Source organism: Giraffa tippelskirchi, chromosome 9 (genome assembly GCF_054371585.1).
Source record: "Giraffa tippelskirchi isolate mGirTip1 chromosome 9, T2T-mGirTip1v1.2.pri, whole genome shotgun sequence".
NCBI lineage: Eukaryota > Metazoa > Chordata > Mammalia > Artiodactyla > Giraffidae > Giraffa > Giraffa tippelskirchi.
Genome location: NC_137283.1, coordinates 125,316,081 through 125,340,801, shown reverse-complemented (window position 1 = coordinate 125,340,801; position 24,721 = coordinate 125,316,081). Strand labels below are relative to the sequence as shown.

At 45.8% G+C, this 24,721-nt stretch overlaps 1 protein-coding gene across 4 annotated transcripts in view; it reads right to left on the bottom strand.

Moving 5' to 3' along the window:
- The window catches only part of BACH2 (BACH transcriptional regulator 2), a 378,167-nt gene extending 358,749 nt beyond the window's left edge, over positions 1 to 19,418 (bottom strand). For all 4 annotated transcript variants that reach the window (XR_014064956.1, XR_014064954.1, XM_081528504.1 and 1 more), the window contains exon 1: positions 19,008 to 19,418. The gene's annotated coding sequence lies outside the window, so the exon portion shown is untranslated. The remainder of the gene's footprint in view (positions 1 to 19,007) is intronic.
- Between the last annotated feature and the right edge of the window lie 5,303 nt (positions 19,419 to 24,721).

The window sequence follows — 24,721 nt, the reverse complement described above, 5'->3', positions numbered from 1 at the left end:
AAAATAAGAATCTCGTCCTATATATTCAAAAGAAAAAAAAATCACATATTATATTGTAATTGTTATAAGGTGCCCCAAAACACAAGCAACACTACATTTACTTTAGGGGGAAAATGGACATAAAAATTTCAAACTAATTTAGCAACAAAAACTTGTTTGGTTTTATAACATACTGAGTAACATACTCAGGCATTTATTTTTTACTTTTTAAAAATTGAGATATAACTGACATACAACATTGTATTTGTTTCAGGTGTACAGCACAGTGACTTGATATTTGTGTGTGTATACATACATACATACATACATACATATATACACACACACACACACATATATATATATATATAGTGAAATGGGCTTCCCTGGAGGCTTAGTCGGTAAAGAATCACCTGCAGTGCAGGAGAACTGGGTTCAATCCCTGGGTTGGAAGGATCCCCTGGAGGAGGGCATGGCAACCCACTCCAGTGTTCTTGCCTGGAGAATCTCCATGGACAGAGAAGCCTGGTGGGCTACAGTACATAGGGTCACACAGAATCGGACATGACTAAGCATAGCACATACTGTGAAATAATCACCCAAGGAAGTCTGGTTAGCATCCATCACCACACATACTTACAAATTTATTTTTTCTTATAAAATCTACTGTCTCAATAACTTTGAAATATAAAATACCTTATTATTAACTACAGTCAAGGTTTTAAAATCAATAATGTCACATATGAACTGGTAATTTTCAGTTGAGCATATACTTTAAATAAAATCACTGAATCCTAAGAATTACAAAGAAGGATCTTAGAAACATTTAGGCCAGTGCCTCTCAAACTTTAATGTGTAAATGAATCCCCAGGGAAATCCTGATAAAAAGACAGATGATTCCATAGGTGTGGAGTGAGCCTGAGATTCTGCATTCTAACATGCTTTGGATGACGCTGATGCTGCTGGGCCTGGAACCACACGTCAGGTACCAAGACTCTAGTCAAGCCTAAAGGAGAGCCCACAGCTTTTGTTTGGAAGTCTCCAGCCACCAGGAGCTGAAACCTGCCTCCACCAGCAGACACGGAAGGCATCTGACTTGTGGAACAACAAGGAAAGCTGATTTCCTCTTCTAATGACGGAAGACACCCTTTCTCTCCCTACATCTTCTCTTCGCCAAACTAAACATCCCCACTTCCTTGGATACTCTTACAAGTGGCCAGTTTCCAGATCCTTAAACATCTTGATCACAGAGGATGCTCCATCCATGGTCAGTATCTTCCTTAAAATAGTCCCCAGGGATGGGGCACAGTATTCTGCACATGGGACAATCAGGTCTGGGAATAGCTGAGCAAAATCACTGCATAGTCTTATCTAAATGGGACAGTTCACTAAACGTGGCTCTACGGAAATGTCACCTTCAGTAAGAAGCAAGGACCACACTGTACTGGAGCTCAAAGTCTTATAGAGGAACAAGTATCAAGCAGGTGTGCAAATTCTGTACTTGAACAGGTTATTTTTTTTTTTTAACTCAAATGTAGGAATTTACATTTATGCCTGCTAAATGTCACCTTGCTACTTTGGGTTTGGCATTTTCTTAGGTAATTTTAAAATAACAGATCAAATCAGAAATATTTTCAGAAAATAACAACTCACAAAATCTGTTAAAAAATGTATTATCTGATATGTAATAAGTATATACATTTGCAAAAAATCCACACACAGTTAAAATAATAATTATTTTAAAAGAACATTCTTGGGACCATTATTCAGGCTAGACAATAAAACATTTTGAGGACTCTGGAAGCTCCTAAAGAGTTCCTTCCCTACCATATCCTACTCCATCACCTCTAGAGGTAACCATTATACAGATTTTTTGTGTGTGGCAATCATCGCCTTAATTTTCTTTATAATTTTAACATCTATATGTACATCCCTAAGCAATCCACTTAGTTTTGCATGCTTTTGAACTTTACATGAATGGAATCATTTTATATGCATTCTTCTGTGTTTTGCTTCTCTCACTGGACATTGTATTTCTAAGATTAACCCATATTGATGTAGGCATTTTTAACAAACACTTACCTAGAATTTATTACATGCCAGTCACTCTCCTAATCATGTCACAAATATTAACTCCTTTAATCTTCTAACAACCCTATGAGGCAGACATTATCATTTACCCCAATGTACAGGTAAGGAAACTGATGAGCAGTGAGGTTAAGAAACTTACCCAAGGTCACAAAGTAAGCGGGAGACCCAGATTTTGAACCCAGGCAGAAACCCTGCTCTTAAACACACCTCGCACACCCTCCTGTATGTGGTGTTATTGACTCTTTTTTTTCATAGCCAAACAGTATCTCAGTGGGTAAGCACAGCAAAATGAGTTAATTGAATACGATGTTGATGAGCATTTGGGTTGTTTCCAATTTTTGCTCTTATTAGTCAATGTTTCTTGGAACATTCTTGTCAGTGTTTCTTTTTTTTTTTAATTTATTTTTAATTGGAGGATAATTGTTTTACAATGCTGTATTGGTTTCTGCCATACAACAACATGAATCAGCTACAAGAATACATGTATCCCCTCCCTCTTCAGCTGCCCTTCCACCACCACCACCCGCATCCCATCCCTCCAGGTTGTCACAGAGAATCAGGCTGAGCTCCTGAGTTATACTGCAACTTCCCATTAGCTATCTATTTTACATATAGTAATATATATATTTCAATGCTACTTTCTCAATTTGTCCCACCCTCTCCTTCTCCCCACTGTGTCCGCAAGTTCATTCTCTACATCTGAGTCTCTATTCCTGTCCTGCAATTAGGCTCATCAGTACCATTTTTCTAGATTCCCTGTATATGTATTAATATACGATATTTGTTTTCCTCTTTCTGATTTACTTCACTCTGTATAACAAACTCTAGGTTCATCCACCTCAGTTCAACTAACTTAAATTCGTTCCTTTCTGTGGCTGAGTAATATTCCACTGCAGGTTTCTCGGGTCGCTCAGTGGTAAAGAACCCACCTGCTAAGCAGGAGACGAAGGTTTGATCTGGGTCGAGAAGATCCCTGGAGAAGGAAATGACAACTCACTCCAGTATTCTTGCCTGGGAAATCCCTGGACAGAGGATCCTGGCAGGCTAGAGTCCATGGGGTCGCAAAGAGTCAGATGTGACTTACTGACTAAACAGCAACAACAAATATCCCATTGTACATATGTACCACAACTTCCTTATCCATTTTGAAGCACATGAGTAAGACTTTTTCCAAAATGTGTATCTAGGAGTAAGACTGTTTGTCTGTAAGTCAGTAACAGGTTGAACCTGGTTCAGTAATACTGTTCTTTAACGTAAGTGTATCAAGTTATACTCCTACGAACTATCTACAAGAACTTCCAAGCATGCACATCCTCACCAACACATGGTTATGTCAGATATGTAAACGTCTGCCAATCCAGAGAGAGTGTATGGTGTGTTACTGTCATTTTATTTAGCATACATTATTCAACTGGCCATTTGGGTTTCTTTGGTGAAGTGCTTGTTCAGGTTTATGAATGTACAGTATCATTTTTCTACTGGGCTGTCTGGCTTCTTCTTACCAATTCATGCGTTCTTTACATATGCGGGAACCGTACCACAGATGTCCCACAAATATCACCAACCACCTTGGGCTTGTTTTCTTACTCCTCATGTTTTAATGAACTGAAGTTCTATTCACATTTTTTCAAACAATTAAAGTGAAGGCCTCCTCATACATTTTAAACTTTTTGTACTATTACAGAAGACTTTTCTAGGTCTGCACTTAACAGTCCTTCATATCCCTTCATTAATTACATCTTAAGAAGGTCTTACTTGGGAATGGTCAGGAAAAGTATACTGACAATGACTGATATGGAACAAAAAAACTGATGAACCTGACATTTATAAGATCTCGAAGGCTATCAGCTAGGTAATTAGGACCATTTCAGCAAACCCCACAATCATTTTAAGGACATAAACAGATTCAACTCCTCCTGTTAAGGCTGTCCTGATGTCCAATCTTTGCCAGCTCTCTTTTCTTCCAACTCCGACCACACTTACCTCGACTATTCATCCCGGCCCTTGATCATACCCTGCTCTGTGCACTGTACTTCAAATGCTTCATGCTTATATATGTCATCTCCAGAAATACTAACTTCCCTACCATCTGGGACCATGCTTTCTACTAGGTCTGTATTCTACATACCATAACTTGGGCTTAACAGAGTTCCCTGCAAAGAGCAAGCCCCTTGACAAGCCATTCTCTATTTGCCACAGTAAGTAAATTTAGGACAAATTAAGAGAACTTCAGAGCCAACAGATATAACACATACATTAAGAAACTGTACAAAATAAAAACATAAGTTAGTTAGAGAGATATCTAACAAAAGTTGAGCAAGAAGAAAACACTGATGAAACATATATCTGAAATGGTAGCCTGGGAACAGATTATAAGGAGCTTTAAAGGCTCTTCTGAGGACTCTGAATGTTTTCTATGACAGTGAGAAGCCACAGGTGAGTCTTAAGGGACAGTCAGTAAGTTCATTCATTCAACAAATACATGCTTAATGAGCAGCCCTGTACTGTCACTTTTGCAGGCCCCTGGACTTACACAGTGACCAAAGGAGGCAAAGACCCTGGAGTCTGGAGCTGATTTCATAGTGAGGGAGACAGATGGACAAGCAACCTCACATACAGGAGGTCAGAGGGTGATAAGAGCCTCAGAGAAAAGGAAGGAGAAGAGTGTGTGCCTGGAAAAGAGGGTGGTCCCCCCACTCCACAGGGTCGGGGAAGGCCTCTCTGATGGGGCAAGAGACAGCTCAAGGTCGCAGAGGGAGCCTGGGTATCCCCGGGATCTCCTCCCAGTTCCCCCGGACCTACAAGGCTCCATGGGCATTTTAACAGCCAGAGGCAAGCTGACGATCCCCATCCTCTTTCACACCCTGAGTTCTGAGCCTCCTCCTCCCCTGAGTACTCCTCAACCACCCCATCCCATCCAGAGGCATTTCTCACCCCATCAAGATTCTCCAACTCAAGGCTGGTGGAAGAATCATCCCAACACCTTGTTCTCTTTGGCTGATTTCCCCAAGCTCAGGCCTACCTCCTCCTAATCACTTTGCCAGCAAGGGTCCGTATAGTCAAGGCTATGGTTTTTCCAGTAGTCATGTACGGATGTGACAGTTGGACCATAAAGAAGGCTGAGCGCTGAAGAACTGATGCTTTTGAACTGTGGTGTGGGAGAAGACTCTTAAAGAGTCCCTTGGACTGCAAGGAGATCAAACCAGTCAATCCTAAAGGAAATCAACACTGAATATTCACTGGAAGGACTGACGCTGAAGCTGAAGCTCCGATACTTTGGCCATCTGATGTGAAGAGCTGACTCCCTGAAAAAGACCCTGATGCTGGAAAAGACTGAGGGCAGGAGAAGGGGGTGACAGAGCATAAGATGGTTGGATGGCATCACCAACTCAATGGACACAAGTCTGAGCAAACTCCGGGAGATAGTGAAGCAGAGGGAAGCCTGGCGTGCTGCAGTCCATGGGGGTCACAAAGTGTCGGACATCACTTAGGGACTAAACAACTGGATTCTGAAGTCAAGAGCCTCCCTTGGGTTTTTTCCTGGGGCCTCAGAATCGAGCCTCCTTCCCTCTTAGACCCAGGCGGGAAGCCAGTGCACGCTCCCCTTCCAATTCCCTTCTTGTCTGAACGACCCCTCCCAGAAACCAGCTGTGGGAAGAGATAGCAATAGGAGCACCTAGAGCCACCGTGGGGCCTCCAAAAGCAAGAGACCAGGGTCAGGGAGGGGACTGTGTTGGCGTACATGTGTCCACATATGTACACAGAGTGCGTGCATATGTGCGCACATGCCTGGGTCTGTCTAGGAATGATGCGAGAAAGGGTGTGTGCATGCAGGCAGGAGCAGAAAGAATCTACAAGAACAAACGAGAAGAGGTAAGTGTTCACACAGAGAAAGAAATGTAAAGACTCGGCAAGGGAGAGGAAGAACAAGAGGCAAAGAAAGGAAATGCTACCGGGGAGCAAGACACCAGGGTAAAGAGAGTAAAGGGAGGCGTAAGTATTAAAAAATGCTGAGAAGATGGCAAGGAAAAACAAGAGCCATCTAGAACGAGCTGTGAGAGAGGCAAGACTGACACAAAATTTCAACTAGTAACATTCTCATTTTGCGCTTCTCTTTAAAGCATTTATTATTCCCCAGATCAAGGCTAACAGAGCAGGTAAGGCACAAAGGCCACTGGCTCTAGTAGCTAGGAAACTAGTGATGCAACATTTCTAAAGATGAAGTGTTCAGAAAGAAAAAAAGCTGTATAAAGGTAGGTGCTGATTTCATAGTCTAGAAGTTCAGTTGCTTTCACTACATAATGCAAAAAGGAAAGGCCCTGGGGTAAGACCTCTGTGGTCTTACCGAGCTAAGATAGCGATCTCTGATGGTCTGGCCAAACTGCAGGCAGAACAAACCAAAACTGAACAGCAAAATAAGAAAGCTCCCACAAACAGACGCAAGCAGAGAGGCTGCAACTTACAAATACACACCTAAACGCCCTGTGATGCTCAGGGTCTGTGGGTCTCAGCCCTTCAGCCCTGGAAACGGGGCAGCACCGTCCTTCCTGTCATAGCTGCTCCTTCTCGCTTGGCCGTTTCCTCTGACTCGCATTTTCTGTTACCCTTCCTCTTGGAATCCTCTGACAATGACTCACATGGCAATCAGCTAGTCAGCGGTCCCACAACCCTCCACAATAGACGCTGTGGAGAAGGTTGGCAGCTTGGTGGACCAGAGTCCGGACTAGTTTTTTCCTTTCTCTGTTCAGGGAGGATTTGCTTTTCAGCCACATTTCCCTCAAAACACAGCCCCGCCGGGAGATGCTTACTGCACAGATTTCTAAACGATGAAATGATCTGAGTTTGGCGACTTGGTCATAACGAAACTAAAAACAGTAAGATGAAAAAACAATAGTGTGATCATCACATCTACAAAAAACAACTTTAAACTTGGGTGAAATCAAGAGATCAGAAAAAAAAAAGCTCAAACTAATATTTTCCAACCTTTCACTAACAGCTAGGGAGAAAACCACATGTTTTGAAGGTCTTGCACTGTGTTATTATTAGAAGTCACAATTCTATTGATACTGATGAGTCATTTGTATCAGCGGAAACCAAGAACTTCCATCAACATCATGTTACACACAGTCACTGTGGCTTGGCTTTTTCTTTATTACTGGTCAAAGCTGCTTCAGAATGCTTATTGAAGCTAAAAAAAAAAAGAAAAAATGGAGGCAAACTCCACATGGGTGTGTAAAGCTTTCCTTTCCCTAACTGATCTCACTTTAATCATCTTTCTCAAGACAGTTTAGGATGCTCTGATCAACTTGTATCTCCAAAAGGAAGTTTATTTATAAACCTCAAAAAAAAGTAACATTTTCACTTTCCGATGAAAATAAGCAGAACTGAACTCCAAAAACAAACAGCGAAACCATTTCTGAAAACACATACCAGCTTTAAAATGACCCGAGGTCAGGTTTGGGTTTTATGTTTTTTTTTAAACTTAATAACATGCAACAGATATAAACAAAATCTGTCATTACTTAAGGACTTGAACCACATAAAACAAAGTGGGGCTGACTGCTGAACACCTCCTGCCCACTGCCCCAGTCCGGGCACACACTCTTCACTGACACGGGGAGAAGTGGGTCAGGTCTGGGTTACACCAGGAAAACCTCAGTTAACTGTTCAGAAGAGTTCCCTCTGGTGCTAAGGAGGAAATAACAGCAGAGTCCCTTTCTCTTACTCTCATCCCCCCTCCCCTCTCCCTATAAAGAGCCCCAGAAAATTAAAAGGAAGTAAAAATCGGTTTTCTTTGGGGGCTTCCCAGAAATACTGCGATGCTCATGCAGTCACCAAGGTAGAAATATGCCCAGTTTTCTATCTGGGGGAAACAAAAGCTGTATCTGGTTGCTGGAGGGAGAAGGGAACCCAGCTCGGCAGTGACCACAGATCTGAAAATAGTCTCCCCGCAGCAAAATGGTCGAGGTGCTCTCCAAGGCGGCGCTGGTGCTGTGGGCCGATCACAGTGGGGCCAGCTGAGGGCTGTAACAGCTGCATGAGTCAGCACGCGCGGCTGGTAGGAAACTGCTGACATGCTAAATGGCTCTCGCAGACAGAAGGCGCGCACACCTACCCGGCAAAAACAAAAACAAGGTACATGCAAATTGGCAAACAGGAACCTCTCTCCCCTCGCAGATCCTATTTTCCAAGGTTAAACCCCAAACAGACACAGAGAAGTGACAACTAATAACACTGAAGGGTGGTAATAAACAATTCGCTCTCCGTGTTGTGATGTGGGGAACAGCTGCACTCAAATCTCACGAGCCAGTTCATTTTAACCAGTTTTAATTTTAACTGGATTTAACTGCTTTTCCTCCCTTCTGACAAAAATCAAAATAGTTGCCCGATCGACCACAAAAACTGGTAACAGACCAGCACAGTTCCTGTTTTTCAGAGGGGACTTACTTTCAAACCCACAATGTCGAGATGTTTAACACAAGTGGAAATTTAAAATTTATTGTTTGATGTGGGAACTTAAACCTGTACACGAATTCGGATCCCACGAACGTCCTGGTGTAATCACATCTCAGGCTGGGTCCTACATGTCTTTTCACTTTCTTTCTCTCACTTAATACTGGACCCAAAACTCCAGAGGGAAATGGGTTATTCAGAACTCAGAACACATCGTCCCACACAGAAACACCATGATGTTCGGGATATTCCATGAAGGTTGTCTCAAATTTAAAACTCAAGGTTACATTTGCAGTTTTAAAAGAGAAAATAATACCATAACAATAGTTCCAAAGCCAATTAAAAACTAAAGAAAACATTACTGAGTGACTGTTTGAAACACCTCATTAGAGGCAGTCTTCTAGGTGACACTTTCAGACTTTGTCCAGTTTCACTCTGGTTCTCCAATATGACCTTCCATGGTTAATTCCACTTTAAAATGCACGACACTCTCCTATTTTGCCATAACTTATCATCAGGAAAATCTTTTATCAGCTGTGAGTTTCAATTTTTTTGTTGCTGTTGTTCCAAAAAATTCACCAAGAGTTGGAAAAGAAAAAAAAGAAAGGAAGAAGAGCTACAGAGAGGGGGTACCAGAGAAAGAGGAGACCAGAAAGAAATGGCGTCAGAGACAGAGGAAAGCACAGGGGCAGCACTAAACAGAAGACAGAAGAAGAGTACGAATTAGGCAGAGCTCCCCCTACTAGTCAGTGTACTCCAGAGAGCAGGGACTCTCCTTACCCAGCTACCCAAGAGATCTGACCCCCAGAGAATGAAAGATGAGTACAGCAGGACATTTCCACAGACCGACACTAGATGGCGCCATCAACTCAACATAGCATGGTTGCTGGAGGAGTCTGCATGGGGGAAGGGTAGAATGGAAGCCAGTTCAGACTCATCACAACTAGGTATTCAGAAGGCAACACGTCTATCTAAAAGCAGCAGGATTGGGACTTCCCTGGTAGTCAGGTGGTTAAAACTCGGTGCGCCCAACGTAGAGGGGACAGGTTCAATCCCTGGTCAGGGAACTAAGATCCCACATGCCAAAAAAATAAAAAATTAAAAAAGCATGATTTCATTAAACAGTCAACCCCTCCGAATGTCCAGTTGTCACCACCAGTCATGCGCATAGCATGGGGCATGTCACTTTTGAAAGAGACTTATCAACTCAGTTTTTGATCAATATAAGTGTAGGGTGGGGAGGCAGATGCGTGAAACCCATTGCTTTTTTTTTTTCTATTAAAATTCAACCTTTAAGGATAATAGAGTATTTCAGGTTCACTGCTACTGACTGACAAAAATTCCTAATTATAAACCAAGTGATTTCCCCCTGAACCTCCGTTTAAATGTCAAATAACACACCATCTTGCTACCCAGGTTTATGCAATCAGATCAAGTGTCTGGCAAGAGAAAGATGATGCTTTCTGACAAACATATTACCACATTAAAAATCATCTGCTCTTCATATTTTTAATACTACTGTGGTTTATATGTTCTAATCTGCTTGTCCATATTCTCTGTCTCCACGGTTGGATTTATATAGAGCCCTCTCTCTACTCAGAAATTTCCTACCATCACCAGATTACCAGTATATGAGATTCTACTAGCCCCATCGCTAGCGTTTTTACTTCTTCCACTTTATCTCCTATTAATAAGCTGATGCTTCAGAAGGAAGTAATACACTAGGTTGTTGCTGCTCAATCCCTGAGTTGGAAGACCCCCTGAAGGAGGGCATGGCAACCCACTCCAGTATTCTTGCCTGGAGAATCCGCATGGACAGAGGAGCCTGGTGGGCTTCAGTCCATGGGGTCATAAAGAGTCGGACACGACTCCATACCTAAACAACAACAACAAAAGACAGTTTTCATAAAATCCTTTTCTGAGATTTGGTTTTGAAAGGCAAGGAGGGGACTGGTTAAGTGCACTGGGTGGCCGAAAGGGAGCAGAGCAGAGAGTGAAGTCAGGACAGAAAGTGGACACTGGGAGAACTAAGAGCAAGCCTTGCATGGCTTCTTTGCAATGCAGCCAAGATCATCACCCCGACACCGATCTTCTCAAGGAGATACATGAAAAGTAAGGGTTAACTCTAGGTAAGTCTACATTTTCCACTTGCTGAATGGGTAATAATATCTTTTATAGTTAATTTCATTTTTTTTTCACAGTTTGACTCTTCAGGGCTCATTCATTTGCATAATATGGAAGCCTGAACCTCTATAGATGTTCTACAAATCAGTGCAAGTAATTCTCACACTAAATCAGCAGCTTTAATTTAAGCTCATCATTGTTTGCATAGAAATCTTTATACACTCATCTGCTTGATTTTTTTAATCACGTAAAACCTCCAACAGTGACACACTAAGCATCTCCCCATTTAGCCATCTCCAAAATTTGAACTAAATACTGAAGAATAAGCACAGTACAGTCATATGCTTGATCATTTCCCAAATTGAGCTTCAAGCGTATGCTTAATGTTCCAGCAGCTCCAAGAATAATGCTGCTTGACTAAAGATGACAACTTGGACGTCCAGCCCAGGACACGGCTGAGTCAGCATTCTAAACAGTCACCCTGCAAACCCGGGGTAATCGGGGTCACTACCAAACCAACTGCCTAGCGAAGTCCTTTAAAATCATTCAAATCTCCTGTTGACAGTTGCAACATGCTAACCTGGCAAGATAATCTCTTCCTGAAATTGACTAGAATGGAGCAAAGGTTACCTGTTTTTATCTGTTACTAGCAGCTAATATTTCTCATTAGGAACTGTAACAGAATTGGTTCTGAATGAAATTCTTCCTCCTCAGTAGAAAAAAAAAAAAGAAAGAAAGCTATAAACATATTCTTCACATAACAAGAGGGTAGAAGCATGAGTTACAGAAAAACTCTGGGAACAGAGTCCTAGGATTCATGTTCTGTGTCTAGTTCTTCCTGTGTCTTGACATGTTATCACTTCCATCTTCTGAATCCTCAGACGGACACTGAGAACGGAGGAATGCAATTATCAGAAAATGAATTAAGTGAAAGGAGAAAGACAAAGGATGCATTCACTCAGGCTCACTGAGAAATTATTTTTCAATTTTATCTTTCAGATAGATGTCAATAAAATATCCAATAGAGTGAGATGGCCTATATTTCCACTTCTGAGATGTGATGGAGAGCAAAAAGGAAGAGGGGGTGCAGAACAGCATGTGGTTAAGAAAACAGGTTCTAGCATCAGACACCTTGTGTCCGAACCCAGCTCAGCCACTCATTAGCCAAGTGACATCCGTGACTCAGTCTTGAACGATCACACCTGCCTCCGGGTGGTTATATGAATTAAATAGTTAATATGAAAAACACACATATAAGGCTCCAAACACAGGTTAGAAAAAAAGAAAATAGAGGAGTTTTAGCACATAAGAAGTCAATTTGTTTTAAACAGATGCTGTCTGCACTCCTAAATTGTGCTAAGAACAGTCTGTATAATCACCCTGGGTCTGCAGAGTCTGGAGACCTTCCCGGTCTGGGACAGGCAGGGGCTTCTGATCAGCTGGACTCTCATTTTCACCAAAGCCCCTTGCCCCCGGGCCCACACATATTAGACAATTGGGAGGGCATGCCTGCAGCTTCTAATCACTCAAATATTGTCAAAATGACCCTCAACATGCCCAAAATAAGAATGCTAACTTGCATTTTTTTTCCAGTAGGGAAACAAACAATATTCTTGGCAATTAATTCTGTTTTTATCAGGTTCTAAAGACACAGGTAAATAAATCAATTCTGGACTCTGTATACAGGAACCATTATTGGCCAAAATGACTCAACGGGTTATACCATGGTTTATGCAATATTCCAAAGGGCCACAGATAGGAGTGAATTAATAGGCTTGGGAGACTTGTTGTTAAGTCACTCAGTCATGTCCAGCCCTTTGCGACCTCATGGACTGCAGCACACCAGGCTTCCCTGTCCTTTACTGTCTCCCAGAGCTTATTCAAACTCATGTCCATTGAGTCAGTGATGCCATCCAACCCTCTCATCCTCTGTCGTCCCCTGCTCCTCCTGCCCTCAATCTTTCCCAGCACCAGGGTCTTTTCCAATGAGTCAGCTCTTCGTTCGCATCAGATGGCCAAAGTACTGGAGTTTCAGCTTCAGCATCAGTACTTCTAATGAATATTCAGGACTGATTTCCTTTAGGATTGACTGGTTGGATCTCCTTGCAGTCCAAGGGACTCTCAAGAGTCTTCTCCAACACCACAGTTCAAAAGCATCAATTCTTCAGTGTTCAGCCTTCTTTACAGTCTAGGGAGACTAGGGGGAAAACGAGCTAGTTTCAGACAGGTTCAGATTGTAGCTGACTCCATAATTCCTTGGGCAGGGCTGCCCCAACCTCCCAACTAGGTCACATCCCTCCAGTGCATATAATACCTTTCCTTCTCAGAGTTTGCAATAAGTCATCTGTGGCTATCTGATAAATGATGGGACTTGCTCCCCAAAAGCATCGTGTTCACCTAGCACTACATCTGCCATATAAGGGATACTCAAGATCTGTTTAGCGAATGAATGAGCCACTTGCCTTTAAAGAATGCCATCTCTGGACACCTGGCCCATCTTATGCCATCCATGAGCTCCTGATAATTAGGAGAATACAGGATGGGAAGAATATAAAACCTGTCTATAATCTGTAGATCCTGGGAGACTAAGCAAACTCACTGAGCAGCAGCTTGACTTTGTTTTTCTACGTATAAGAACAGGAATAACCACACAGAGCTCTCCCAGCTTTAAACTCCAAAGTCTAAGCCTTCTATGGGGTAGACACATGCAGCCTGAGGAAACTCCTGAAGCATCCACAGAAAGTGGCGAGGGAGAGACAAAAGGATGGAGTAAGACTGGAATTTTGACAATGGACTTGGAAATGCAGAATGCTTCCCTCTGCACTAAGCTGGAGTTTGTCCACACACCAGCTGCAGGCTCAGGAATAAGTGAAGATAATCACGAGAAGTATGGGAAAACTGGAAACAGGAGGATGGCAATGCTTGGGAAAAGGGAAGAAAAAGCTGATACAAGCAGGAGAGGGAACAAGTAACCAGGCAGCCACTGGCAGGGGCATCAGTGCCGTGTCCTCCTGCCACCAGGAGGGGAACAAAGAGGTCAGGGAGGCAAATGACACATCTCAGAACCAAAGGCCAATTTATAATCAGGCTGAGGAACAAAAGAGAAGTTAACCAGGGTAACATGCTGGAGAAGCCGTGATTATGAGGTCGCTGGGGAAGACTCAGAGACATTTTGGCTGTAATTCCAACGACGAGGATGAAGAAGTACGTGAAATGCTTTCAGATTGGGAAGATTTATTATTTTGGAAAAAAGTAGCTCAAGGAAAAACGAAAGCAACATTCCTGCCTGATTTTTGAAGTAGTGCCACTAGTAGGACCAGGTTCAATTTCCATATTCTTTAGAAAAGAAATGGTCCTTGAAAAGGACACACTGGTGCTTCTGAGACTTCCAGCTTTAGGGAAGCTGAGTAGCATGCTGATGGTGAGAGTAAGGTTCAGTCTTAGGGAAACTGACATTTGAAATTAACAAGAAAAAAAAAGGTGGGGGGAGTAAAAACCTTAAATTGACAAAGAAAGAGCTACTTTTCTATTAAATATCATCACGGACTCCCCCCCAAAAAAAAGATGAGTAATAATTCTGGGCAATCTGAGTTGACAAAATGTTTAATTCAGAGCAGGTTTCAGTTTGGATTTGAACAATATGTAAATATTTACATGAAATTTAAAAGTGGGACAAAAATAGGTCATATGCTGTCATCGGCAATCTAGGAGCGATTTTCTATCATTCCAAAGGCCTTTCCCTAACACGGCTTCAGCTCTGCCGAAAGCTTCTCTTCTTCTCCAGTAATGCCAGTTTTTGCAGCCAGCCCTGACTTCTGAACTGCCTGTGCCTCTGATAGGGTCCTATGTCATTGGAACCTTCCTGACAGGGAAAGGAGACAGGGAGGCAGATGCACTGCTTGCTGTATGAATCACAGATTTTGACAGATTATGTTGCATCTTACATTGTTCCCTATTCCTTGTACTCTAGGGTAGAGATTGGGTTCTCTGTATGCTATGACCCCCAACGCCATGACTAGTCATTGACTCTGGGCTAGACTGTATATACAGGATAGGGAAATAACCTTTAGACAGTAAGGGCAACACACACTGCCTTCTGATGAAATCCTTTCCAATGAGAACCTTCCTCTTCTGTAGAATGGGCACAATGCCTGCTTTTCAGGGTTGCCCTGAGGAGTCAAGGAAGGAAATGAGGAGTCAATGCTCAGGGAAAGGAGTCAGCACTGTTTCTGGCACATGGTGAACATTCAATAAATCACAGCTATTGTTTTAGTGGGTGTTGGCAAATGTCAAATTCTCCTGGAGGAGTCCTTAGGCATTAAACATCCATGTTACCCGATCTGGTCAATAACAATTAAATAGAGGGCAGGTGACCCAAAGAAATAGATTATTTACCTGCAGATCTGCAGAGGATTATACGGTGCCCTTGGTATTAATTATATGGCCTTTCACACTGTATTCTCTGTTAAAAAGAAAGCTATCAACCCCTGAGTGGGACTCAGTGTTGATTTCATTTGATTCAGTTTGGGTTTTCTTGCCTTTTTCAATTTGCCTGACCACAGTTACCATTCACTTGTTGTAGACTCAAAAATCATCTACGATATGTCAGGCCTTTAGAAAATAGCCAAAGACAGAAATATTAAACAGTAAGATGTTCTAGCTCACTCAGTAGTGGGCAGCCAGACAGCCTACAGACCAGCTCCAGCACTTACAATGTTTCTGCCCAGTGTTATTTAAAAAAAGTGTGAGCAAATATTTAGAAAGTAGGGGATTCCACATCAAAACCCTGATATCCAGCTTCCCTCAGAAAAATCAGTGTGGCGATGCAAAGCCACTATTCCCACCCCTTCCTGCCTGATGACAAGGAGCTGAGATGGCGCAGTGGTTGCCTGCCACTCCATGCCATGCCCCCTCCTCTTCAAGACGATGAGAAATGAAGATGAAGGGCCCCATGTTCCAGAATTATTAAAGATCTCAAGAAGAACAAGAGCAGAAGATTAAACCATGTGTGAGGTCCTTCTGAGAGGGGAGGGGGTCTGGGCAACGGTGCAGGTCACGTGCCCACCAAGCCAGTCCTGGTCCCCACCCCTCAGCCAGACAGGAGGGTATTTATGTAACTGAGTATAAGCCAACATTTTCAAGAAGCCAGACACTGCACCCCCTGAAGTCTGAAGTAGACAAAAAGTAGGGCAGTGGAGCCCAGCCCCGCTGAGCTAGAGAGCCACTAGGATCTCTCTCCTCCCTTGTTAAGGCTGGATCCATCCCAGAGACACTAAGCATGAGTTAATCCAAGTAAAATTAAACTGCTCGCAACAATACAGACTGGCCTGAGCTCTTTTGTCGGCATCCCAGGAGCCTCGATCACAAATTCTGAGGAACAGTTCAAAAGCACTAATGAGTAAGTCCTGTTGCCTGTGCAGACAGTGGGCTCAGAAGTGAAGGGCTGGCCTAGGAGAGATGTGAACCTGACCATCTGGCTCTCGGTGACTCACTTTGATCACTAAATGAATTGCAACAAATTGAAGAGCGCATGGCTAGAGTTAATTGTCTCATCTGTAATCGGACCCTACTTTTAGGCAGTTATTATTACCCTCTATCAGGTGGAACATTTCCCACCATCGCCGCAAAGTGCATTTTCCTGATGAACTGTAATGGATCATTAAATTCCATATCGGGATAACAATACTTTGCACTTCTGCAGTGCTTTTCATCCACGGATGTCAGAGCAGTTTACAAATAATTAAGCCCCTCACTCTGCAGCCAGAGGTGAGTGACTGAAAGGGACTGGCCTGAAGACACTGAGTCAAAGGCATAATTCAAAAGAAAGAAAATGAATGGCTTTCTCTCAGGCACTAGAAATGCTGAAAAGTTATAGGGGTGGGGGAGAGGGGGTCCCTGACTCCCTTCCTTTCTTTCTGCCTTATCTCTTCTCCTTTATTGCAGATCTTCATATGCAACATACAAAGAACTGATAAGTAACTAACAGATGTGCATATAATTTAGCTATGAGCTCACAGACACATATATGAGGAGAATGCTCTTCCATGTAATCCTGGCATATACAACACGAACTGACATTTCAATCCACCTGCAGAAATGACAGATACCAGAATTAACACATTTATGATTACCAAATGGCAAACGTAAAGCCTTCCAAAATCCAAAATAAAAATATTACTTGGCACAAATAAAGTATATTCTAACAAAACTTCTTTATTCCATGGTTGTGTTTTCCATTTCTGGGACGCTCATCTGAATGATATTCAAGTTTCAGGAACAGCAAATAGGATGGAAGTGGGCAATCATCGCATTTTTTTTGAAGCAGAACACTAGAAGGGAAAAACATTTCAGCCACTCAAAAGTTTTGTGGTGAAATTATAAACTCCTGAAAAACTGCATTTATAATGGAAATGGTGACAGACCTTTCACGGGAGCAGTCTGAATGCAACACTGTTATTTAGCCATCTCTCTTACAGACTGAAGGCTAATTCTAACAAGATGTCATTTTGACTCACATTTATTATTACCTGTAAGAATGAAAACCGCCGTTTACTCACAAGCTGCGAGCTGCCGGAGCACCAGGGTGGGGCAATCTCACATTGTAAGCGAGACGCCGCTGCCTTACCAAAATAGCCCCTCCACCAACCAAGTGGCAGCCTTTCCCTGCACAGCTTCTTTCATGTCAGCCAGAGCCTTCGCAGCTCAACATGCCTTTCCTACATGTTACATTTTAATGATCTGAGAAAACCGTTATCAGAGTTAACATCTCTAATTTTACTCTAAACAGACAAAAGCAAAATATCTCATTAGGCAGCATCTCTGCCAAGGTTCCCACTAGGCAGGAAAGGATTTTTATCTAAAGTAATTACCCATTTTAGTTAAATACACTCAACAGATGAAATTTACACCGGGAGTGAGAGACTGCAGCACTAGACCGCGAAGGTGAAAGCCGAGGAACGCCGCGTCCCGCCGCTCCCCACGCCAGGCGGCCGAGAGTGCGCAGCTCTGCCCGGGGTTGGGCGCCCTCGTCCCTCCTGTTTCCCAGGGGTCACGGGTCGTCGAGACGACGGTGACCAGACAGGCAAATTGCGAAGCGCTCCTTCTCCGGCCACAGACACAACCATCTGACGGCGGTGCAGGAACTTCCCCCCAAGTTATCAAACTCGCCTACATGCGAGACGGTGCTGCAGATACCTCGCGCGCCCACGACCCTGGAAGCCTGGGGTGCGCGGTCCCTTTCACACGCACACACCCGGCCCTGCCCGCTTCCTCCTACGGTCCGAATTCTTGCAAATCCCCGGCCAAACCGAGGTCGCCGAGGTGCTCACTCGAGTCCCCTCTCGCGGGCAGCTAGGGTAGTCCAAGGAGCGCCGCCCGCCTCCCTCTCCATGGGTGGTCGGCTCCTGAGCACCGGGTGAGAGCAGAAAAACTGCGAGACCCCACTGGGAGCCTCGGTGAGGGGGCGGTGGAGAGGTGTCCCCTGGATAAACTCCTCTCCTAAGTGGAGCCCAAAAGGGGTTTGCAGACTGAAGTGCAGGCAGGGAGAAGAGGGGGTGTGTGTTGCACTTTGATTTCACGCAGAATCGTGGAAGAGGAAGGTGCAAGATTTTCCTGTCTGAAGGCACAAGCCCCTCGGCTCGAGCTCCCCGGGACGCATGCCAATGACTCGGTCCTTGGCTAGTAGCGATTGTACCCAGCGCGCAGCCCGAGGTCTGCGCCGAGAGTCCCCGGGCTGCGTCTTCCCGGGACCCTAAACTTGGGCTTTGATACCCCGCCGGTCGCTGTAGTCTCAGCTACACGGCGGCGACTGACAGCCGAGCGCAAAGCGGCGGCTGACAGCCGAGCGCAAAGCTTCGCGGAGCAGCCCCGGGCGCGGACGCCGTGAGCTGGGAGGAGGCCGCCCGGCCTGGCACCGCGATCGCGGGCCGGGGGCCCGAGCGCAGGGCCGTGGGTCTGACAGCTGCTCCGGTCGCGCGGACGCGCGCCTCCCTCCTGCCCGCCCTCCCCACGCCTGACTTATTACCCTCTGCTCCTCCTCCCCCTGCTGTTCCAAAACACCCGTCGACGCGAGCAAAATACAATGCCGCCTCGCCCGCCGTAAACAGCCGGGCGAGAGAGCGCACGGCCGCAGCCGTGCGTCCGCCTGCTCAGCTCCCACCCCCTTCCCGTTCCTAGAAAATGCCATCAAAGCGGGCAGGGCGCTCGGCTGGCGGCTGCGTGCGCGCTCGGCAGCCGCGGCTCCCTTCCCGCGCCGCTTCCTCACGCCTCCCCGCCAGTCCGGCGAGCCCGCTCCCCCGCGCCCCCTCACCGGCCAACTTGCCCCGCCGCGGGGGCCCGGGACCCGCGGGCCACGGACTCACCTCGCCAGAGAACTTTGCGTTCTTTTCCGTCTCCTCTTGCCCGCGTCCTCCCAGCCCGCAGCCCCCTCCCGGCGGTCGGCGGATCGGGGAGGGGTGGGGGTCACCGAAAGCTCACGGAGAGGAGGCGCATCACATGGCAGCTCGTCCCCAGCCCCCCGAGAGTGGCGGGAAGGGGGAGGGGAAGGGTCGAGGGGAGGCCAGGGAGAAAGCGAGAGCCCGGCGGCCGCGGGAGTGGGCAGGCGGGGTGGCGAGGGCGGCGGCGGGCGCTGGCTTTAGCGCTGCTGCGACCGCAGCCCGGGCGTGCACGGTCGCCGCTGCCGCTGCTGCTGCTGCTGCTGCTGCTGCTGCTGCTGGCGAGGCGGCGGCTGCTCGGCGCTGTTTGCTCCGCGCCGCTCGGCTCGCGCTCTCCCCGGAACGCCCACACTCTCAATCGCTACATTGTTGACATTCGGCGCTGACGTCACCCGCTCCCCATTCACAATAACTTTACGGGAGCCGGGCAGCGCACCTCCCCGGCCGCTGGGGCGCCGTACGCCCGGCGACTAGCGTAAGCCGCTCCGCGAATGGCGCTCCGGGGGCTGGGGCGGAGGGACAGGGGCGGGCGCGCGCTCGGCCTACTCGCGGGAGGGGGCGCGCCTCACGCCGCCGCCGCCGCCGCTCTCCCCGCTTTGTGCGGCCGCGAGGCCTGGAGAGCCCTCTGCTCCCGGCCCTCCTGGACGCCTGGCTCGGTCCAGCCAGGCCGGGGACTCGCCCAGGGGCCTTGAAAGGCCAGGACTGGGGGTGAGGGGGTGGTTGGAGAGGTGAGGTCTGGTATGGCACGTGGGGACCGGGCAGAGCCGGGGCACTAGACCCTGGAAGGGGAGTGGACCTCGAGACCTGGGATTCTGGGCTTGCCTAGCGGTTTCCCAAGAAGGGGCAGGAAAAGATGCTCCGCGGGCCCCTCAAAGCTGACCGGTCCCCCTGTTGGGAGCAGACGGGGTGAGAAAGAGTAGCTTCTGACCTAACGTTGATACTGACTTTTGAATCCTTTCCAGGAGGGCGTCCGCCTGTCCCACCGAGGTGGCGTCTAAGTCCACACGCCAGGGTGCGCGTGCGATTGCGAAGCTCACTCGAGAGCCTACCTCGCAGCTGCCGCCCCAGTCCTGCTGGGTTCCAGCCCCCTCCCCTGCCGCCCACTCGAGAGGCCGCCAGGGTGTTGCTGCGGCACTTGAAGGCCATCGCGCGGCTGCCCTGTCGGAAGAAAGCTTGATGGTGGTTAGGGTTTTACAGAAAGTAATTAGGACTTCGACTGAAGGAACATTTGCAATAAAAGGAGGTTGTGTTAGTATAGTGCTGGTGCCTGCAACTTTACGCCTGCCAGGGCCAAGAAATTCTGCCACGTTTCCCTGAACACCTATAACTTGGCCCCCTTGTGTACAGGCAGTATTCTGTATTATTACATGTGGTGCTGATTTTTAATGAAGATTATAAAACTTTGGCTCGCTCTACTGAGAGAAGGACTATAAATCGCCCCTGTAAAATGGGCACTGGCATATGCTGAGGAAGCAGCGAAGCGCTGTCCTGGGAGTCTTGTGATATCAGCCAAAGTGTTGCTCTGAACCACCTTCGTTTGAGGGCAGGGTTTTCAAAGGCCCTATTTTGAACGTCTGCGTGGAAAGCTAAGCAATGGCTGCAAGGAAGCGGAAGGGGCCAAGGTAATTTTTCTAGCAGCATTGCAGAGCATCCTGGAATAGGTCGAGACCCGCACTGGGTGTTTTTCTTTGCTAGCATCTCCAGTTTTCTGATGAACAGCGGTCTCGGGGTAGGAGCAGTCCTCAGTCCCCTGATTCGATGAATCTGGTGCCCCTTTTTACAAAACATCCTGGCTTCTGAGAGATCCCTGCCTGGCCTCACGGTCAGGACAGAATTCTGATGATCTGCCTTGGTGGGGCCCATTTCTTATAGTCTTCTGAACAGTGATGTTTCTGCATTCCTCATTCTTGTAAGCATGTGAGTGTCAATGTGATAACTTTGCTTTTTAGTAGGACCAAGCAATGTTTTCTCCCAAGTGCCAGGCTTGAGAAGATCGCTAAGAGGGTGGAGTAGATTAATTTGTTTTGAAAACAAACTGTGGCCACCCAGCTGTGAATGGAGTTGGTTGCATCAGCGTAGATTGTGGTGAGAGGGTGGGGGTTGGCGTAGGCTGTGGTGAGAGGGTGGGGTTTGGGGGGGGTGACTGGTGGAAGCTGATCTTTCCACCTTGTTTCTGGTCAGGGGTGGATATGGATACAAGAAAGGCTATTAGGTCATTCCAATTAGCCTATTTGTCAAAGACTCAGAAGGGGAGCTTTCTTAGTTTGAAATTCTCAAGTATGGGATGGGACAGCAATTAGAAGTGCAACTATGATAGGTTGTTTCATTTAGTCATTCAGTTCAGTCGCTCAGTCGTGTCCGACTCTTTGCGACCCCATGAATCGCAGCATGCCAGTCCTCCCTGTCCATCACCAACTCCTGGAGTCTACCCAAACCATGCCCATCGAGTCGGTGATGCCATCCAACCATCTCATCCTCTGTCGTCCCCTTCTTCTCCTGCCCCCAATCCTTCCCAGCATTAAGGTCTTTTCCAATGAGTCAGCTCTTCGCATGAGGTGGCCAAAGTATTGGAGTTTCAGTTTCAACATCAGTCCTTCCAATGAACACCCAATACAGATCTCCTTTAGGATGGACTGGTTGGATCTTCTTGCAGTCCAAGAAACTCTCAGGGAGGTGGAATTAGAAGGAACTGACATCTGAGTCACGTCTGGGACTGCAGTCATGGGCTTCTGTGGCGGTCAGTAAGACAAAATCTCTGCCCTGGAGGAGCTGGCAGTCTGGTAGGCAGTTAGTTATTTCATTTACAAAGTCAGAAGTGGGTAATTTGAATTAAAGCCTGTAAAGCATATTCAGAATCACATAAAATTAAGATGGTAAATCAAGAACCGGACACTCTTTACCAGAACTGCTGCAGAGGTCAGGCTGTGGATGGCCTTAGCATCCTTGTCATGAACATTTGTCGGCCATCCCCTGGGCTTGAAATGCTGCTCTGGGCACTAAGGCTTTTACAATGTGAAACAGATGCAGGTCCTTTCCTCTGTATATTCATGGTGGTAACTTGAGTAGAAGTCAATTTATTTCCTATGCCTGCAACTTTCAACCTTTCCTGATATACTTTTCTTCTTACCTAATTAGATGTGTGTGCTGATCCAGAATAGGGGCTTCATCTGTGATGCGTTTCTTAAAGGCAGGATATGATTTCCAGAGGCAATAATTTGTACCATAGTATTGAAGTCAGTAAACTTTGTCCGCATAAATCTCCTTGATTTTACAAAATAAAATAGGAAAGATTAAAATATGCAGGAAACAAAAAGAGCAAAGGAAGATAGAAGAAAGAAGTGAGCGGTTCTCAAGTCTTTGATTTTCTCATTCTCCAGCACCCTCTTAAAGGATCTGAGGATGTTGAGAAGATATAATCATTTTATTTAGGCAGAATTTGAAATGTTGTACCTTGAACAAGACATAGCAGGGCAAAGTTAAAATCAGATGAGAGAGAAGGGAGTAAGATGTTTAGATGGAAAATATCAAAGACAAAAGGAGGCAAAACACTGGAGGAAATTTCTGTTAAGAAAGTTCTAAGTTCTACTCACTGGGCAAATTCCTCAGAATTATGACTGAGATTTATTATTTCAAAACCAGATGTTTTGAAGTATATATAAACCATAAAATCTCAGCTCAGTACTGCACAAGTAACACCTGGAAGAACTGGTGAGATTTGAATAGTTTTGAGTGGTGTTTTGTTCAATAATTGTTAAGCCACCTCTTTGTGGCAGGTACTGGTCTATGAGCTGGCATGCAGAAGTCATCCTAGTGATGAGACTGGGGTGGGGGAGAAAGACAGACAAGGAACCAGATATATATTTACATATAAAAAACATACTACTTGACCATGTATATATATACACAGTCTGAGACATAAATGAGCAGAGAACAGAGCTATCTTGGGGGAGAGATTTTCACATATGGAGAAGAGCAGGTGCAAAGGTCTGAGGTCGGGTGGACAGGGACAGCAAAGAGGCCACAGTACCTGATGCAGAAGAGCAGGAAGGAGAGTAGCAGGAGAGGATGCCAGAGAGCTAGCCAGGCTTTTAGTTGGTGAAATTTACAGGGGTTTCTGCAAAGAAAGGACCGTGTCTGGCCTTGACTCCTAAAAAATAATTTTGTTTGGCAAGTGGAGGAGACAACAAGAGTGAGAACGCGGAGAGCACTTAGGAGGCCATTGAGATAGGCTAAGAGGGAGGTGATGGTAATTTGGACTGCAATAACAGCTGTAAATGGAATCTAGATATATGTTCAAAGTAAACCAGATGGGACTTACTGATGATTCAGCTGTGGGATGCGAGAGAAATAAGGAGTCAAAGGAAATTCTAGACTTTGGTCTAAATAGCTGATTAACAGAAATTCCATTTTGTGAGATGGGGAAGGCTACAGAAGAAACAGGTAATAGGGGAGGGAGGAGTTCAAATGTTTGCATTTGGAGAAAGTAAGTAAACTTCAGGCTTCTCTGGTGTCTCAGTTGGTAAAGAATCCGCCTGCAATGCAGGAGACCCGGGTTTGATCCCTGGATCCGGAAGATCTGCTGGAAAAGAAATGGCAGCCCACTCCAGAATTCTTACCTGGGAAATCTCGTGGACAGAGGAGCGTGGCAGGCTACAGTCCATGGGGTTGCAAGAGTCTGACATGACTTAGTGACTAAACCATCAACCAACCACCAAACTTCAGGCACCTGTTGACGTCTAAGTGAAAACATTGAGTAAACAATTAAACATGGAAGACTGAGACTTCAGGAAAGAGATCTAGACTAGAGTTGGAAATCTGTGTGTCATCAACACAGAAAATCTGGGAACGTGGGTGGAGAAGAGAAGAGGTCTGAGGATAAGGCCTGGAGCAGGGCAGCATTTAGAGGTCAGAAGAGGAATAAAATGAAGATCTGGCCGAGGTGACAGAGAAACAGCAACAGTGAGAGGAGGGGAGAGGGCAGCGTAGCATCCTAGAAACCAAGTGAAAGTGGATGTTTTGAGAAGCAGGGGCTAATCAGTTGTGTCAGTGCTTTGATGGGTCTTATTGAAGAGAACATACCATTGACTTTTTTCTAAATTGAATATTTTATTTATTTATTTTTTGTTTATTTCAGCTGTGCCACAGGGTATATGTGATCTTAGTTCCCCAACCAGGAATGGAACTGTCGGTTCCCTACATCAGAAGCTCAGTGTTTTAACCACTGGACCCCACCCAGGAAGTCCCCCACTGACTTTTAATGATCTGAAGAGCGCTGGTGTCTTTGACAGCAGGGAGTGATATGGACTCACCCTGGCTGAAGTGAGTCTGGGAGAGACTGGGAGGAGAGAAAGTAGAGGCAGTGGATGTGAACCACTCTCTAGAGGAGCTTTGCTATGAAAGACAAAATGGAGACATGGGTAGAGGGTGATGGGAGAAATTAGACCTTGTTGGTAAGAATAATCCAGTCAAGAGGGGAAACTGTTGAACTCAAGAGAGAGTGGACAACTTCTAGAGTGAAGTTCTTGAGTCAGGTAGGGTCAGTTCATCCCCTGCAAGAGCAAGGAAGGCGGCTCAGGCAGGGATGCTCAGGGAGGCTCGTCTAGGGTGGTGGGAGATGCCAGGAGTCCTTGTCTGGGTGATTC